General features: G+C 44.7%; 1 protein-coding gene and 1 pseudogene across 1 annotated transcript in view; one reads left to right on the forward strand and one right to left on the reverse strand.

Annotated features, from left to right (window-relative positions):
• Nucleotides 1-17,932, forward strand: part of LOC144674519 (uncharacterized) — a 55,255-nt gene that overhangs the window by 32,346 nt on the left and 4,977 nt on the right. The gene's annotated exons all lie outside the window — the stretch shown is intronic.
• LOC144674525 (uncharacterized) lies at nucleotides 6,621-12,310 on the reverse strand (annotated as a pseudogene).

Raw genomic sequence — 17,932 nt, forward strand, 5'->3', positions numbered from 1 at the left:
CTTGTGAGAAAAGTCATTGCTCATGGAATAAAAGGAACAGTAGAAATGTGGATACAAAATTGGATGAGGAATAGGAAGCAGAGAGCAGTGGTCAATGGCTATTTTTCAGAGTAGAGGAAGTTTTGTAGTGGAGTTCCCAGGGAAGTATTGGGACCTTTGCTTTTCTTGATATATATTAATGATTGAGATCTTGGTATGCAGGGGATAATTTCAAAGTTTGCAGATGATACAAAGCTGGGAATGGGCAGATAGGTGGCAGATGAAGTTCAATGTGGAGAAGTGTGAGGTGATGGATTTTGGGAGGAAAAATATGGACAGACAATATAAAATAAGTAAACAGTGTTGTTCAGCCTCAGACAGTTTCCAGGGAGGGGGATGGACTTGGTAGTTAGGGAACAGAATTTGTAGTGGTGACTGAAGACAATGGCTTTGGTCTTCCCAATTTTTAATTGGAGGAAATTTCTGCTCATCCAGTACTGGGTGTTGGATAAGCAGTTTCATAATTTAGTAACAGTGGAGGAATGGAGAGGGATGTTGGTGAGGTAGAGCTGGGTGTTGTCAGTGTACATGTAAAACTAACACGGTGCTTTTGGATGATGTCATCTCGTAGCAGCATGTAGATGGGAAATAGGAGGTGCCGAGGATTGGATGGTCAGCAGTTTAGTGAGAATCAAGAGAGTAGAAGGCAGGTCTCATGGACAAGGTGATCTCTGAGGGAAATAGAAGATAGAAGCAAAACTGGAGAAAGATGCAAGTTCAGGGCTTGGACAATGGGAGACTTCAGAGACAGTTTTGCCCAGTGCGCTAGTGGAAGGGAGGCAAGCAGCAGGGGCAGCTGATCAGATTGTCTCAATCTTAGTGACAAAGAAGCTCCATGAGATCCTCACACTTGGTGGGGGTGAGGATGGAGGAGACAGGGGAGAGGGAGAGCCCTTCAAAAGGAACTAACTTATGTTAGAGATATTAAAAAGATTCAATACACCGTGTTTCACACAAAGCTGATTTATTTGACTTTTATCCAGAGTATTAGTCCATATGACTGGGCTGGATTTTATGAACATCAGCAGCGACAGACACCAATGAAAATGGTTCAGTCCTGGATATGATTAACAGCAATATCCCATCACCATCGTTACCTGTGAACTCGCTGGTGTTTCAGCAGGTGGATGAGGTGGTGAATCCCTTCCCACAGTCAGGGCAGCTGAACGGTCTTTCCCCAGTGTGAAAGCGCTGGTGTGTCGGCAGGGTGGATGACTGAGTGAATCCCTTCCCACACATGATGCAGGTGAATGGCCTCTCCCCAGTGTGAGCTCTCTGGTGTTGCAGCAGGTTGGATGGCTGAATGAATCCCTTCCCACACTCAGGCAGGAGAACGGCCTCTCCCCAGTGTGACTGCGCCAATGAGCTTCCAGTTCAGACGGAGATCTGAATCCCTCCTCACAGTTTCCACATTTCCACGGTTTCTCCCCACTCTGAATGGTGCTTTTTCCTTCCATGTTCAAAATGTGATGATATTCAGGTTATGGCAAATTGGGCGACTCTGTCAGGTCCCGATGTGATGTTTGGTTTGAATTTCAGGACTGCAAACCCTGCCCTTCTAATACCCTGTGAAATTGATTTCAAACAGAAAATAAACGAGTGAGAGAGAACCCACAAAAACACAAAGGCAGCTTGTGAAATTAAGCTGAGTGAACCTGGAAATTTGTATGGTTGGCACTAGGAAGAAGTGACCATTAAAGCTGCTGCATTTTTTGTAAATAACCAACTGGTTCACTAACTTCCTTTAGGGAAGGGAATCTGCCACCCAGTCTGGCCTAGACAAGACTCTCACCTCTATAGGAACAAACACCCTGTGGAACCTGCTCCACCGTTCAACATGATCATGGCTGATCTTGGTCTTCAACTCCACTTTCCCACCCACTCCCCATATCCCTCGATTACCTGAGACCAAAGATCTCTCCAACTCAGCCTTAAATATATTTAAAGATGGAGCATCCAGAGACCTCTGGGCTAGAGAATTCTCTGTACCAAGAAAGACAGAGAGAAGGAAAGGAAAGGAGTGGGAGAGAGAGAAAAAAAACATTGAGAGGAATCAGATAGAGAGAGAGGGTGGGGCAGGGAGTGGGAGAGGCAGAGGGAAATGGAGGGGCATTTTATAGACCTACAAATGTTCCACAACTTGACAGAATCTCCCAAACCCTCAACCTCCACCAGCTAGAAGGGCCAGGGTAGCAGGTATATGTGAACACCATCACCTCCATGTTCCCCTCCAAGTCACACACCATCCTGACTTGACTGACGTCCAGTACTGGATGAGCAGAAATTTACTCTATTTATATATTGGGAAGACCAAAGCAATTGTCTTCAGTCCCCTCTGTAAACTCCACTCCCGAGCCACCAACTCCCTCTACCTGCCATTTGTCTGAGGATGAACCAGACTGTTCAAAACCATGGCAAAATATTTCACTCCAAGAGGAACTTTCAAACACATATACACATCATTACCAAGACCGCCTATTTCCACCTCAGTAACATCTCTTGACTCCACCCTAGTCTCATTTCATCTGCTGCAGAAACTGTCAACCATTCCCTTGTTACTTGTTATTTCTAGACTTAACTCTGGCTGGAGGTTCTGGAGCCAGGGGAGAGAGTCTCAGAATAAAGGGCAGGCCATTTGGGACTGAGACAAGGAGGATTTTTTTTCACTCAGATGGTGGTGGATCTTTGGAATTCACTGCCCCACAGGGCTGCGGAGGATCAGTCATTGATTATGTTCAAGACTGAGATCGATAGATTTCTACATCTCAGAAACATAAAGGGATACGGGGATAGTGCAGGAAAATGGTATTGAAGTAGAAATGATCTCATTGAATGGATGAGCAGGCTCAAAGGGCTGAATGGCCGACTCCTGTTCCTATTTCTTATGTTCTTAGGCTCTCTCCCAACATTCAACCTCCCTGTAATCTTGAGGTGATCCAAAATTCTGCCGCCTGTGTGCTTACTCACACCAAGATGTGTTCACCCATTACCCCTGTGCTCACTGACCTACAAAGGTTCCTTTTGAAAAGCAATAAAACTTTAATTTCTCATCCTTGTTTTTAAATCCCTCCATGGTCTTGCCTCTCTCTATCTCTCTAATCTCCTCCAGTCTCACAACCCTCCAAGATCTCTGCACTCCTCCATCTGTATTGTAACCATTCAATGATTTAATGATAAAGAACTGACACTGGAGACCAGGGACCAGCCTCTGGAGCCAATGCCTAACCTGATACAATCTAGTAACATCCCCAATGTTCAAGAGAGTCGGGGGGCGGAGGTGAGTATGGTGGCCATTACCAAGGAGAAGGTGCTAGGAAAACTGAAAGGTCTGAAGGTGGATAAATCACCTGGACCAGATGAATTACAGGCCAGAGTTCTGAAGGAGATAGCTGAAGAGATAGTGGAGGCGTTAGTGGTGATCTTTCAGGAATCACTCGAGTCAGGGAGGGTCCCAGAGGACTGGAAAATCGCTAATGTAACCCCCCTGTTTAAGAAGGGAGTGAGGCAAAAGACAGGAAATTCCAGGCCGATTAGCCTGACCTCGGTCATTGGTAACATTTTAGAGTCCATTATTAAGGATGAGATTTCAGAATACTTGGAAGTGCATGTTAAAATAGGGCAAAGTCAGCATGGTTTCATCAAGGGGAGGTCATGCCTGACAAATCTGTTAGAATTCTTTGAGGAGGTAACGAGTAGGTTAGACAAAGGAGAGCCAATGGATGTTATCTACTTGGACTTCCAGAAGGCCTTTGACAAGGTGCCGCACAGGAGGCTGCTCAGTAAGATAAGAGCCCATGGTGTTAGAGGCAAGGTACTAGCATGGATAGAAGATTGGCTGTCTGGCAGGAGGCAGAGAGTGGGGATAAGGGGGTCCTTCTCAGGATGGCGACCGGTGACTAGTGGAGTTCCGCAGGGGTCAGTATTGGGACCACAACTTTTCACTTTATACATTAATGACCCAGATGAAGGAACTGAGGGCATCCTGGCTAAGTTTGCAGATGATACAAAGATAGGTGGAGGGACATGTAGTATTGAGGAGGCAGGGAGGCTGCAGAAGGATTTGGACAGTCTAGGAGAATGGGCAAAGAAGTGGCAGATGGAATACAACGTGGGCAAGTGTGAGGTCATGCACTTTGGTAGGAAGAATAGATGCATAGACTATTTTCTAAATGGGGAGAGAATTCAGAAATCTGGAGCGCAAAGGGATTTGGGAGTCTTAGTCCAGGATTCTCTTAAGGTTAACTTGCAGGTTGAGTCAGTAGTTAGGAAGGCAAATGCAATGTTGGCATTTATTTCGAGAGGACTAGAATATAAAAGCAGGGATGTGCTGCTGAGGTTTTATAAGGCTCTGATCAGACCACATTTAGAATATTGTGAGCAATTTTGGGCCCTGTATCTCAGGAAGGATGTTCTGGCCCTGGAGAGGGTCCAGAGGAGGTTCACGAGTACGATCCCAGGAATGAAAGGCTTAACATATGAGGAACGTTTGAGGACTCTGGGTCTATACTCAATGGAGTTTAGAAGGATGAGGGGGGGATCTGATTGAAACTTACAGAACACTGAAAGGCCTGGATAGAGTGGACGTGGGGTAGATGTTTCCATTAGTAGGAGAGACTAGGACCCGAGGGCACAGCCTCAAGAGTAAAGGGAAGACCTTTTAGAACAGAGATGAGGAGAAACTTCTTTAGCCAGAGAGTGGTGAATCTATGGAATTCATTGCCACAGAAGGCTGTGGAGGCCAGGTCATTGAGTGTATTTAAGAGCGAGATAGATAGGTTCTTGATTGGTAAGGGGATCAAAGGTTACAGGGAGAAGGCGGGAGAATGGGGTTGAGAAACTTATCAGCCATGATTGAATGGCGGAGCAGACTCGATGGGCCGAATGGCCTAATTTCTGCTCCTATGTCTTCTGGTCTAAACCGGCTCTTCATTGATCTGGGAGCTGCGGCCCCGCTCGATGCAAACGGGGGAGGGGGACTGGTCAGTTTATTTCCGGGGTTTGCGGTTTACACAACATGTTTCCGGAGCCACTCCGTCCACCCGCCGAATCCATCGCTCCCTCCGCCCCGCCATCCCCCCCTTTACCCATTGTGGACCCGTCTCCCTATCGCCGTTACCCGCACTGCGCATGCTCAAGTCACAGCCCGGCCCCACCCCTTCATTCACTCCGATTGGTTGGAGGACCAGTCCCGCCTTCTAGGTCCTCCAGTCCTGCCCTCTCTTCCTATTGGTCCGGAGCTGCCGTCAATCACCCGGGCATTGTGACGGTTTCAAACGCTGAGAGCGGCCACAGACTCAGCCTGACTTGCTGATTCTTGGCAGCATTTTCTATTTGGGAATTAGAGCTAGAGATGGATGGTCAGTTCCCCTCTGTCCGGGGGGGATTCACACTCATTTCCCCAGTGCAGTGATTATCACGTTTACTTTACATGAGAAAGTCCCCGGTTCAATCCCGGCTGGAAACTTTGTGTTTAACATTGTTACTGATGAGGAATTAACAGTGAGTTTGGTTTCATGTCGAACAGGGTGACAGTTACTGTTGTCTCATTCCAGAGAAAACTGATCCTCTCTGACCCAAAAACAAAATACTGTAACGCCCTAGGTGGAAATCCAACCTAGAACTAGGGGGTCACTGTTTAAAAATAAGGGGTGGCCCATTTAAGACAGAATTGAAGGGAATATTTTTCACTCAAAGGGTCATGAGTCTTTGGAATTGTCTTCCTCAAAAGGTGGTGGAGGCAGAGTCTTTGAATATTTTTAAGGCAGAGCTCGGTAGATTCTTGATAAGCAAGGAGGTGAAAGGTTATCAGGGATGGGCAGGAATTTGGAGTTAAGGTTACAATTAGATCAGCTCAGTTAGATCAGGCTCAAGGGGCCGAGTGGCCCACTCCTCCTCCTAATTCATATATTTGTTTGACCTCAAAACAGAAAATATTGGAAACTCTGAGCAGGTCAAACAGCATCTGCAGAGAGGGAAACAGAGTGAATGCTTCACGTCAGGAACCTTTGATCCAAACTGGAAAAAAATTAGAGATCAAACAGTTTACCAGCAAGTACAAAGTTAGAGAAAAGAGAGTGGAGGAGGATGGTGGGGTCGAAGGATTTTCTTATGATGAGAGACAACAGTGGGTTTAAAGGTGAGAGGGACAGTACGAAAAGAGAGAGAACCGTTAAGTATATTGTCTAAAATGTGGAAGTTGGATGGTCAGCAGTTTAGTGGGAATAGTGTCAAGGAAGCCGAAGGCAGGTCTCATGGACAAGATGAACTGAGGGAGATAGAAGATAGGAGAGAAACTGGAGAAAGATGCAAGTGCAGAGCTTGGACAAGAAGGTGCTTCAGATACAGTTTGGCCTGGTGGGCTAGTGGAAGGGAGGGAAGCAGCAGAGGCAGCTGATTGGATTGTCTCAATCTTAGTGACAAAGAAGCTTCATGAGCTTCTCATACTTGTTGTTTGAGGTGAGGAGGAGGATACGGGGAAAGGGAGAGCACTTCAAAAGAAACTAACTTCTGTTAGAGAATTTAGAAGATTCACCACACTGTGCGTTTAGAACAAAGCTGATTTATTTGATTTTTATCCAAAATATTAACCATTATAACTAGGCTGGAGTTTATTAACATCAGCAGAAACAGACCCTAATGAACATGGTTCAGTCTTGGGCATGATTAACAGCAAAATCCAATCACTGTAATTATTTGTGAACTCGCTGGTGACTCATCAGGGTGGATGACCGAGCGAATCTCTTCCCACACAGGAAACAGGTGAAAGGTCTCTCCACACTGTGAACTCGTTGGTGTGTCTGCAGATGGGATGACTGAGTAAATCCCTTCCCACACTCGGAGCAGGTGAACGGCCTCTCTCCAGTGTGAATTCGCTGGTGTTCAGTGAGCTGAGACAATTGCCTGAACCCAATCTCACAGTGAGAGCATCTGAATGGTCTCTCGTCAGTGTGAATATGTTGATGGGACATCAGATCCCCAGACCTTTTATAGCACTTCCCACAGTCTGGGCATTTAAAAGGTCTCTCATCAGTGTGGACTCGTTGATGGTGCATCAGTTCTCCAGAACGTTTAAAACATTTCCTGCAGTCTATGCATTTAAAAGGTCTCTCGTCAGTGTGAACTCGCTGGTGTGACAGCAGATTGGCTGATTGAGTGAATCCCATCCCACACTCAGAGCAGAGGAATGGTCTCTCCCCAATGTGAATTCGCTGGTGTACAGTGAGTTCAGATGATCGCCTGAACCCACTTCCGCAGTGAGAGCACCTGAACGGTCTCTCGTCAGTGTGAATATGTTGATGGGACATAAGTTTATCTAAAGTTTGATAGCACTTCCCGCAGTCTGGGCATTTAAAAGGTCTCTTGTCAGTGTGAACTCACTGGTGTCTCATCAAGTTGGATGAACAAGTGAATCCCTTCCCACACTCAAAGCAGGTGAATGGTTTCTTCCCAGTGTGACCTCGCTGGTGTATCAGCAGGGTGGATGACTGAGCAAATCCCTTCCCACACTTGGGGCAGATGAACGGCCTCTCCCCAGTGTGAACTCTTCGGTGTGTCAGCAGGTCAGATGAATTAATGAATCCCTTCCCACACTCGGAGCAGGTGAATGGTCTCTCCCCTGAGTGAACTCGCTGATGTTTCAGCAGGTGGTTTGACTTTGTGAATCACTTCCCACACTCGGAGCAGATGAACGGCCTCTCCTCAGTGTGAACTCGCTGGTGTGTCAGCAAGTTGGTTGAATCAATGGTGAAGGCATTGCCCTGAGAAACGAGTCAGCAAATGGCTGTCAGTTATATTGTTTAGCTGAGAAAGGCACAATGTATGCTCAGCTAAACAAAATAAATGACAGCCATTGGCTGATTCATTCCTCAGATAATGCCTTGACCAATCAGGGACAAGCTGCCTGGTTTAAATTTCAAACAATGCTTGGCAGTTAACTGCCAGTCACCATCAATGGTGCATTCTCCATGGCAATGCCACTTGCCAACCAATCCGCACTCTCTTCACATGCAGTAAAAATTGTTGTTATTGGTATTCTTTGGACAGATTTTTAATCAGTAAGGAAATCAAGGGGTATGGGGACAAGGCAAGAAAGTGGAGTTGAGGGTTATCAGGTGAGCCAAGATCTCATCATGGTGGAGCAGATTCGATGGGCCGAATGGCCTACTTCTGCTCCTATGTCTTATGGTCTTATTCTTGCTAAGTGTCCTGATGAGTGTAAGCTGAAAAGCATAGACCAGTCTCTTTTTTCAGCAATACTTATGTCCTGTTCTACCAAATGACTATTACAGGTGTTATTAACATCAGCAAAAACCAGAATTAATATGGTTCAATGTTGAATGAGACTAACAGCAGGCATAACAGCAGAATACAGCTCCTTTAGTGACTTGTGGACCCACTGGCATCTCAGCAGGGTGGATAACTGAGTGAATCCCATCCCACACTCAGAGCAGGTGAACGGCCTCCCCTAGTGTGAATTCACTGGTGTCTCAGCAGGGTCGATAACTGAGTGAATCCCCTCTTGCACTCAGAGCAGGTGGATAGCCTCTCCCCAGTGTGAACTGGCTGGTGTCTCAGGAGGTGGGATGATTCAGTGAATCCATCCCATTCCTAGACATTTGCTAATTTGTTTAAATCTAAGCCCTCTGGTCATTGACATCTCTGTTAATGGAAGTAGGTCCTTCCTATCGACTCCATCTGGCCCCTCATAATTTTATACATCTCAGCTAAATCTCCGCTCAGCCTCCTCTGATCCAAAGAAAACAACCCCAGCCAATGCAATCTTTCCTCACAGTTAAAATTCTCCAGCCCTGTCAACATCCTCATAAATCTCCTCTGTACCCTCTCTGTTGTGAACACATCCTTCCTGTAATGCAGTGATCAGAACTTTAGTCAGTAATCTAGCTGTGGTATAACTAGTGTTTTATACTGCTTTAGTATAAACCCCCCTGAGTTTGGAATAAAAACAGAAAATGCTAGAAATACTCAGCAGCTCTGGCAGCATCTGAGGAGAGAAAGGGGCTTCAGGTCTGTGATACTTCATCAACAGAACATGCTGGAAATATTTCCTGCTCTTGTATTCTATGTCTCAGTTAATAACAAAAAGTATCCTGTCTGCCTTTTTAATCACCTTATCTACCTCTCCTGTCACCTTCAGGGATCTGTGGACATGCACTCCAATGTCCCTCTGTTCCTCTACACTTCTCACCATCATACCAGTAATATTCTTTCCCTTTGCCTTGGTTTTCCTCCCCAAATGTATTTATTACCTCACACTTCTCCAGGCTGATCTCCATTTGCTACTTTTTTGCCCACCTGATCAGTCTATTGATATCTTTCTGCAGCCTATAGCTTTCTTCCTTACTGTTAACCACAAGGCTCCCAATATCCTAATCATGGCCCATATGTTAAAGTCTAAATCAGTGATTTATACCATAAAGCATGGGATCCTGCAGTAAGCCATCCAGAGCTCCACTGGAAACAGCCCTCTTGTCCCAAAAACACCTCTCAACCATTCCCCTTCATGATCGTCCAGCACATAGGATGCATCCTGGTTTTCCCACATGGAACCGGATGCGAAATTCACAGGACTTGTATGCCCTGCCATCCCTTTGTTTATCCAATTATTAATTCATTTAAGCAAAATAAACTAATGATTAAAATAATTAAGGATTCATCGGCTACTCTCCAATTAGCTTCTTCCATCGTGTTGAAGTCAGCTTATTTTTATAGGAAATTAACAGAAATGTTTGAGTTGATTAGGATTATATTCGCTGGAGTTCAGAAGAACGAGGGGGGATCTCATAGAAACCTATAAAATTTTAACAGGACTAGACAGGGTCGATGCAGGATAAATGTTCCCGATGGTGGGTGAGTCCAGAACCAGGGGTCACAGTCTGAGCATATGGGGTAGACCATTTAGGACTGAGATGAGGAGAAATTTCTTCACCCAGAGAGTGGTGAGCCTGTGGAATTCATTACCACAGAAAGAAGTTGAGACCAAAACATTGTATGTTTTCAAGAAGGAGTTAGATATAGCTCTTGGGGTGAAAGGGATCAAAGGGTATGGGGAGAAAGCAGGAGCAGGCTATTGAGTTGGATGATCAGTCATGATCATAATGAATGGCAGAGCAGGCTCGAAGGGCCGAATGGCCTACTCCTGCTCCTAGTTTTTTATGTTTTTCTTAACTCCGAATACCTAAACACCTCAGAGTTTAATTTCCTGAAAAATTCAGACTTCTTCACTATTTCAATTCCTGGTTAGTTAGCTTTATCATTATCCCCTAGATTTGATTAATTACTGACTCTAATTATATGATAAATTATCAATTTGTCTTTAGTTTTAGGCTGTGATTACTTTATAGTTGATCAATGCAGTGACCAGAGCTGTACTCAGTACTCTAGCTGTGCTCTAACTAGTGTTTCACACAATTCTAACATAATCTCCCTGCTCTTACATTCTAGTCCTCAGACAAGAAAGTGTCCCAAATGCCTTTTTGACCACCTGATCTACCTGTCCAGCCACATTCAGGGATCTGTGGATCTGCACTCCAAGGTCTCTTTGTTCCACAAAACGGGATGCTGCTGAGAAGTATATTGTTCATTCTCTTGTCTTGTTTACCCTCCCAAATTCTTTATCTCACACTGCTCCAGATTGAATTCCATTTGCCATTTTTCTGCCCATCTGACCAGTCCTTTGATATCTTCCTGCAGTCCACAGCTTTCTGCCTCATTGTCAGCCACACCAGCAACTATTGTATCGTCTGTAAACTTCTTAAATGTAGGGGCAATGAGTAAGTCCAAATCATTGATATAAACCACAAACTGCGGAACACCATTGGAAACAGGCGCCCAGACATGATTCAGTGCTGGATGTGATTAACAGCAGCAATAACAACAGAACCCAACCCCTGCTGTTGCATGTGAACTTGCTGGTGTCTTAGCAGGTTGTTTGACTGAGCAAATCCTTCCCACACATTGAGCAGGTGAACGGCCTCTCCCCAGTGTGAACTCGCCGGTGTGTCAGCAGATTCCTTTTACTTTTAAATCTCTTCTCACAGTGAGAACACTTAAAAGGTCTATGATCAGTGTGAACAAGTTGGTGTGTAGTAAGATGAGATGTCTGAGTGAATCTCTTGCTGCACACAAGGCAGGTGTATGGTTTCTCCCCAGAGTGAACTCGCTGGTGTATCACAAGGTCAGATGAATCAATGAATTCCTGTCCACATTGACTGCAGGTGAATGGCCTCTCCCCAGTGTGAACTCGATGGTGTCTCACCAGGTGGGCTAACCGAGTGAATCTCTTCCCACAGATAGAGCAGGTGAATGGCCTCTCCCCAGTGTGAGTTTGTTGGTGTTTCAGAAGATCCTTTTTGCTTTTAAATGTCTTCTCACAGTCAGAACAATGAAGAGGTCTCTGATCAGTGTGAACAAATTGGTGTGTCAGAAGGTGGGATGAACAATTGAATCTCTTACTACACACGGAGCAGGTGAATGGCCTCTCCCCAGTGTGAGTGCGTTCGTGGTTCAGTAAATCCTTTTTGCTTTTAAAGCTCTTCTCACAGTCACAACATTCAAAAGGTCTCTTGTCAGTGTGAACAAGTTTGTGTGTCAGGAGGTGGGATGACTGAGTGAATCCCTTCCCACACACTGAGCAGGTGAATGGCCTCTCCCCAGTGTGAGTGCGTTGGTGTGTCAGTAGATCCTTTCTGCTTTTAAAGCTCTTCTCACAGTCAGAACATTTAAGTGGTCTCTCATCAGAGTGAGCCCGATGGTGAGTCTGGAGGTTTGATAAAGCATTAAATCCCTTCCCACATTCAAGGCAGGTGAATGACCTCTCACCAGTATGAACATGCTGGTGTGTGTAGAGGCTGGATGACTGAGTGAATCCCTTCCCACACACAGAGCAGGTGAACGGTCTCTCCCCAGTGTGACTGCGTCGATGAGTTTCCACCTCAGATGGGGAATTGAATCCCTTCCCACAGTCCCCACATTTCCACGGTTTCCCCATGGTGCGGGTGTCCTTGTGTCTCTCCAGGTTGCGTGGTTAGTTGTACCCAGGCCACACACATACAATATGTGTACAGTCTCTCCCCACTGTGATGTTTTTTCAGGCTGTGTAACTGGTTAAAACTCTTTCCACAGTCAATTCACTGCAACACTGTCACTCGGGTGTGTGTCTGTCTTCATGCTTTTCCAGTCACATTTATGTTTGAAATCTTTTCTCACAGACAAACATTCCTCCTTCCACATTCAAAGGCCGATGACATTCAGGCCCTGGTGGAGCAATTGTCTCTGACAGATCTTGATGTGATGTTTGGTTTGAATTTCCCATCTGCAAATCAAACCCTCCGAATACCCTGTAAAAAGAGTTTAATTTGAAATACTCAAAATATGCAATGCACAAACAGGCCATTCTGTCCAACTATTCTGCTAGTTTTATGCTTCTCCTCCCATTCCATCCAAATTATCTCAGCCTTTCAGTTTATCTTTCTAATCCCTTTTCTCTCACGTACTCATCTAGTTTCCTGTTGAAATTATCAGTTTTCGTCCCTCAATGGTTTCCTGTGAGTTCCACATCCTCACCACTCTCTGAGTAAAGAAATTTCAAGTGGAAACATTGTCTCCATATCTACTCCATCCAACCCATTGATCATTGTAAAGACCTCCATCAGCTCACTGTTCACTCTTCCTTTTCTCAAGAAAAAAAGCCCCAATCCAAACTTTCCCAACGCCTGTAATTTTTTTTTGGTTTCCAAAACCCATCCCCCTGTCAGTCCAGGATAGAAATTCACAACATTCTCTCCTCCTGCACCGGGTTTGTCACCGGGACATTTCCTCTCGGGTCCACTCGGTGCAAACGGGGGGTCGGTAGCTACTCATTCGAGGTTTGCGGTTTACACAACATGTTTCCGGAGCCTCCCCGTCCACCCGCCGGATCCCTCGCTCCCTCCACCCCGCCATCCACCCCTTTACCCATAGTGGATCCGGGAAGCAAGCGTCTGTCCCTGGTCATGACTGACACTGCGCATGCTCCCAGCACTGGGAGGCACCGCGCCTGCGCACTGCTCCGCTGCGGTATGGATAGGGGACATTTTCCACCCGCGGGATATGCTGGGTAAAAGCGACGCCATTGTAAACAGAAATTTTTTATTGCTTTCACACTGGGATCGGACGGCAAATTGGTAAGATGAAATCCGTGCTGGCTTTCCTTTCCATATTTGTCGGCGTGATTATTAATTTTATCCCGAATCATTGTTTCAAGAAGTTTCCCCACCGCTGAAGTTAAACTGACTGATCTGTAGTTACTGGACTTATCTTTACCCTTTTTCAACAAAATTGTAACGTTTGCAATTCTCCAGTCCTCTGAACCACCTCTGAGTCTAAGTAAGATTGGAAAATTATGTCCTTTGCCTCCACAATTTCCACTCTCACTTCCCTCATTATCCCTGGATGCAACTCATTCAGTCCTGGTGCTTTATCAACTTTGGGCATAGACAGCCTACCTAATATCTCCTTCTTATCAATTTTAAATACTCCTAGTGTTTTAATTACCTCCTATTTCACCGTAGCCTGGTAGCATCTTCCTTGGTAAAGACAGATGCAAAATATTCTTTCTCTGTGAAATATTATTCTCTCATTTATTCTCTCTCCAGGAAGAATGAGTCCATTGCCATTTGTTGTTTCATTGGCCTTTATTGCCTTTCATCATCCTTATTTGGCCTTTAATGCGAGGGGATTGGAGTACCAGAATGAAGTTGTCTTGCTACAATTATACAGGGCTTTGCTGAGACCACAATTGCGACCCTGTGTGCAGTTTTGATTTCCAGATTTAAGAATACATTAGAGGTAGTACAGTGAAGGTTCACCACCTTGGTCCCTGGGATGAAATGGTTGTCCTATGGTGAATGACTGAGTAAATTGGTCTTATAATCTCAGGAGCTAAAAGATGAGAGGTGATCCCATTGAAACATATAAGATTCTGGAGGAGCTTGACAGGGCAGGCATGGAGAGGTTGTCTCCCTGGCTGAAGAATCAAAAACACGGGGCGCAGACTCAGGACTAGGAGCCAATCATTTAGGACTGAGAAGAGGAGAAATTTATTCACTCATGCTGTTGTGAGGCTTTGGAACTCTGTACTCCAAAGGATTTCGGATGCTCCATTGTTGAATACATTTAAGGCTGAGATAGACAAATTTTTGCTCTCTTGGTGAATCAATGGAAATGGGGAACAGGAAGAAAAGTGGAGTTGAAGCCAACGATCGGCCATGATCATATTCAATGATGGAGCAGGCTGGAGGGGCCCAATGATCTATTCTGCTGCTATTTCTCATGAACTTAGATCCAGGAAATCCTTTTAACTTGTGAAACTGATTCTATTTCTGATTCCCAGCTGTTTGTGTTTTAATCTTGTCCCATTAAGTAATTTTAACGTGACTGAAGACGGTTTTACTGATCAATGGACATTGAGCTCTCAGTGACTGCAGTGCAGAAACCACTCGTTTAACTGTTCTGTGTGGAAATGGGAAACTGAATAGGAAACGGTTAACAGGTGCACTTCTCTCCAATACTGAGGTTAGAGAGGGGAAATGTGTTGTTGACAGCAAGCAGTCTCAGGCATTCCATGTCTGATTGGTTGTTTTTACTTAATAGGAAAAAATAGGGAAGTGTAACACAGAAATAGGAGGAGTTCATATACCACCACCACCCCACTCCCCCAACATTTTACATCATTATTTTGTTAAACACTCCAAGATTTAGTCTTTTTAATCCCATTTGTCTTCAATACTCGACTTTCCAAGAGCTTCTTTTAAATTCTTCAACTCATCTGTGATGGGCCACACTCTGTGCCAAGCCTGCCTTTTTAGGAAATAAATTGATTGTAATTTCTCTCTGTCAGACTAACTTTCTCTCTTTCTATGTATCTGTCTTTCTCACTCTGCATCATTCTCCATCAATCCCACTCTCCACCGTATTTGGAATATATATTGTTCTTCAATAGAAACAGGGGGAGGTCATTCAGCCATTGACACTACTTTGAATTCACTAAGAGAATTACTGATCTGCCTATCAGCATCATTCCCTTACCTCCATATTCCTCGCTCAACAAAAACGGAAACAACTCTGGCAAACCTCCAGGAGGAGGCTGGGTGGGGGGTGTTCAACTCACTTGAGCATTTGTTTATTGAACCCAAGTCCAACACCTTAATCACTCGACGATCCTGCTGCATTGGAACCATTTGCTGACCGCTCATTGAACCAGACAGTTCACATTCCAATTGTCATGATGGGTTTCTTTTCCTCAAATGTTTCTTAGTTCTATTTTCATCAGAATGATGAATATTATTTCCGATTTGACATGACTGACAAGTTTCTCTCGGTATTATAACGAGACTGTTTCCATTTGCTCAGCATTAACTGCATCTGGTAAGAGATACTTTGGGATTATTTGAACTTGGCTTCAACCCATGAACCCAATGGTTCACTGAGGGCTCGGTGATACATGTGATCCCGACAAATTCACGATGTGGGAAAGAGACTGTGATGAGAATCTGTGTATCTACATATGTATCATTATTACACAGACAGAGATAAAAAGGAGGAAAACTGAAATGAATGGGGTATATGAAGGCAGACATAAAGACAGAAGAATACATGATGGATGTACACTGCTTATAATGTACCTTTACTCTTCTGTGATTACAGATATCCTGTAACATGATAGTTCTGAACTTGATGTTGTTGATCATATTTTGATTCAAGATTCAAACATCCACCTTCAAATTTGACATGTGGAGAATCTTCTCTGTTGCAGAGAGCTAGCTGCCTTTTCAGAGACTCATCAGAGGTTTCAATGATGATGATGATGATGGTGATGGCGATAATTACTATTATTTTATGTCTATATAACAAAGAAACAGTGGAAAGTGGGAGGGATCCTCTTGTGACAGTTAATGAGGAAAGTAATGCCACACTAACCTGCACCTTTAAATTGAGGAATCGTAGACCTCAACGATATAGTCAGAAGGTCAGTAAACCTCCACCATGTCACACAGGAATGTTATTCCCACTCGGTCTGTAACAGTGGAACCATTCCCCCTGTAAGCAGACTGACTGTAGCCCAGTTCGGGGTGTTTCCATTCACTGATATAAGGAGGTGAGAACATCCTGAGACACGACAGCAGATTATTGAGGGTGGGGTTTAGAACGGTTGTCTTCAAATATCCAGCTCTCCTTTCACAGAGCAGATAGAGACAATGCGGCTTCTCAGCATCTGAATTGTGCGGGGTGCGTTTCTGACAGGTAATTATGGGTTAAACACATTTACTTCTTTAATTAGTTTTCTGAACATTATTTGAGCTAGAATTTTTAAAACCCGCAGGACTGAGTTTTTCCTGTTCGAACATTTTCTTCAGATCTGAGCCTTGAGATTCTGTCACTCAACCTCTGTCCTCGGGAAGTTACATTAGAAGGAAAAGTGGTGACTTTGCACTGTCTCTATGGGGGCACACGGAGCATCAATTATTTATACTGGTCCCGGCATCCCCCAGACACACAGCCCAAGTTTATTCTGATGAAATACACCAGCGGTTATGCAGATAAAGCAGATTTTACAACAGCTCGTTTCTCAGCAGAGCTTAAGTTCACCATGTTGACTCTTTGGGGGCTACAACTGACAGACATTGCAGAGTGTTACTGCTCCCCGAGGCTCTCAGTGACAGAAACCAGTGAAACTCTCAAACAGAAACTCCCCTCGCTCTAGATACCTGGGCTCCAGCTGCTGACGCCTGATATAAGGGCGATCAGATGCTGACACGGTGCTGAGTCACGCTGCTGTGAGCTGACACACACTGAGATGGAGACAGGAAGCAGCCCCTTGTGTGAAGGGCTCACAACAGACTGATTCTGTGACACTGAGAAATGTTCTTGAGTGTCAGAAATCGTTGTCTCTGTGCTGATCTGAATATTGAGCCATGATTTTAAGGAGATAAATATTTGATCAGAAGCAGGAAGGAAGGTTTAACTTGTACATTTTTTCTCTGATGGGTCTGTCTATCCGATTGGATTCTTCAATTTGTTTTCTTGGCTGCTCCTGGAGACAGTTGTGTGATAGTTTGACCCGAGGTTAATTTGATTTCCTCTAGATCTGTGTCTGAGCGCCTGACAGCCACATTATGGCTGTATCTGCCGAGATTCTATCTGACACCCAACAGACAGGAGCGCCCAGCCACAGTCCAAAGGTAGGTTTTGTACAGAGGTGAGACAGTTTTCCATCATTATGAGTCTGAGAAAGAGCGCAGTAATACACGGCACATTCAGCCAGCTGCAGCCCCGAAACAGTTAAACTGGTGAATTTAGTTGTGGCCTGGAGCTCAGATGAGAAACGAATTCCGAAGTCATCTTCTGTCTGTTGTTGTTCATCCCAAGACCATCTCCACACAACAAACTGGAGTTCCTTGTCTGGTTGTTGCCAGCACCAATATAAATAATACAAGTTTTATGCAGTGCTATGGGTACATATTGAAGTGATTGTTCCACCTTCTCTCACGCTCTTTGATGCCTTGGGCTGAGTAACTGAATCTCCAATGTAACATGCGTTCAGGAAGAAGACAAGACTGAGTATTAAAAAGTGAAACAATATTAACACTTTAGTTTGAATACAGTACGACTGGAGTCATCCTTATCGAATATAAACATCCTAAGCACAACCCAGATGCTCAATATCTCCCTGGCCGCTGCCGAGCCCGAACCTGCTGGTCCCTTTATGAGGTCAAACCCAGACTAGAACAGACCCCATCAGAGGATTCTGTAGATTCATCATCACTTCCTCCTCCCACTGTTCTCCTACAATGACGCCATATATTTAAATCAGATTGAAATGATGGCCCTGGGTCAC

Source organism: Cetorhinus maximus, unplaced genomic scaffold, assembly GCF_964194155.1.
Source record: "Cetorhinus maximus unplaced genomic scaffold, sCetMax3.hap1.1 HAP1_SCAFFOLD_684, whole genome shotgun sequence".
Taxonomy (NCBI): Eukaryota; Metazoa; Chordata; class Chondrichthyes; order Lamniformes; family Cetorhinidae; genus Cetorhinus; species Cetorhinus maximus.